General features: G+C 37.4%; 1 protein-coding gene across 1 annotated transcript in view; it reads left to right on the top strand.

Moving 5' to 3' along the window:
• The window catches only part of LOC118336273 (transmembrane protein 65-like), a gene marked incomplete in the record, with an annotated part of 36,876 nt that overhangs the window by 15,865 nt on the left and 19,076 nt on the right, over positions 1-1,935 (top strand).

The following is a 1,935-nucleotide window of genomic DNA, read 5'->3' as shown; positions in this document are numbered from 1 at the left end:
AAGATTATTAAAGATCAGTCTTAATTAACATTAATGAGCAGGACATTGTGGTTCATCGTTGATGCTTTGTTTCCATGGTTTCCCCAAGAATACCCTTTTCTGCTGTATGTGGATAATAAGTTTCCACGAACAGATATTGCATTAGCTGTTGCCCTGGTTGTCTCAAAGTAATTGGTAGCCAAGGATAGCATCAAAGATATTCAACAAACTTTTTGTCATATTTGCTGAAACCTTCACTATATCCAGTAGTGCATGAGACAGATGAGGCCGATTCAAGTTCAAGCATTTGCAAGAATCCAGCAGGCCTAAACGAAAACAACCAATCCGGAGGCCGGTTCACACAAATGATCTGTTTCATGTACTAAAAAAGTTTCAGCAAATATGAGCAAAGTTTCAGTTATTTTTTATAAAAGTTACCTGCGGCGTATGCAAACTGCAAACAGACTCCTCGTACTCCACCTGCTGTACAGAGACATGCACTGTCTGAACATTTATCATTTTGTACTTTTACATATTCAGGGGTCAACAGGTATATTGATTATGGTTTATATGATCCTTAATAGCCTCCACTGTGGTTTATAGTCTTCATTGGGTCCATACAAACTTATAAATGCTATGGGACATAATAGTGAATATGGGGGTTTTTTGTGTAAAAAGAAACAATTAACACAACAAGAAGAAAAATGACCACACAACGCTCAATTATCAAATCAAGGGGAGATGTTTTGACACATTTTTTCCCTTGCAATTTGAAGCTCTTTGTGCCACTTTTATGTGAGTTGATAATAGGTTCCCATCTATAGAACGGTGTCTCACAGACCATTTCTCACTACAAATAGAAGGTCATACGCTCACTCACGTGATCCACCTGCACACACTCCACTATAAAAGCTTGTGCATACTTCACTCTGCAGTGCTCAGTTACTGACATTACCTCAGATTTCTCTCCTCCTGCTTAGAGGTCAGAAAGGCTGCTGAGTTATATCAGCTTGTGTTTGTCTTTCTTTATTTCTCACAGTATTCATTTAACAGAGAGATCTTTGTGACTTAAAGCAAAAACAGAGACATCATGTGAGAAACCTCTTCTCTAAAGCTTAGCTGTGTTATCTTTAGTGCAGAGCAAAAGCAGGAACAGCATTTCAGCAGCAGAAGAGTAACACTGGGTGAAACCTTAAAAAGGAACATCGACTCAGCTGGCTGTCACTGGAGCAACAGTGAACGTGGCACTGATGAGACAGCAAAATCTTTGTGTTGTGTGCCTTGTTTTTCTCCTGCTGGGAGTTATACCGCACATGTTGATGAATTCTGTGGGAAAAAAATGTATAAATAGTGTCATGTCACTTTCAAAATCATGAATTGATGTAAACTTGATAACTTATAAGTGAAATCTTATATAAAGGTTCTTTATTTTTGCATGTTAATGCAATTTGGAGCTGAAGTTTGCCAAACAAATTGTTGCAACCCTGGTTTAAATTCCTTCACTAAATCAGAAAATTCTCATAAATGTATTTATATATAACATTATACCCATTTATGTTTCCGACTTCAGAACTCAAGCAGTTACTCCTTTCAGAGCTGAATTGATTAGGTTGGTTAGATGTGATGAAAATATTAAGGAGAACAGACAGCTACAGTATATACCAAATAATAAAGGTTTTGCTTGATGGTGGCACACGATAATGGGATAGAGCATCAGTTGACTAAAAAAGAGGAAAAAGGAGGACTATTTTGTTATAATTATCCAAAGGGTGGCTTTTTTATTACAGTATCCCCACTAACACTGAAAATGTTCCCCAAACAGCTTTATAATTAGTCAGACCAGCAGTTGGAACTAATATTGCCAGAGGAGTCAATGAGTCTTTAAATTAAAGGATAAAGAGCCCAGAAGGTCTCAAAAATGTCAAGCTTTCTCTGCACAGAGCTCACTCACTGACT

The sequence above is a fragment of the Morone saxatilis genome, unplaced genomic scaffold (assembly GCF_004916995.1).
Source record: "Morone saxatilis isolate NCDOM2014 unplaced genomic scaffold, NCSU_SB_2.0 Contig24, whole genome shotgun sequence".
NCBI classification, from domain to species: Eukaryota; Metazoa; Chordata; class Actinopteri; family Moronidae; genus Morone; species Morone saxatilis.
This window is presented reverse-complemented; position numbering and strand designations above follow the sequence as displayed.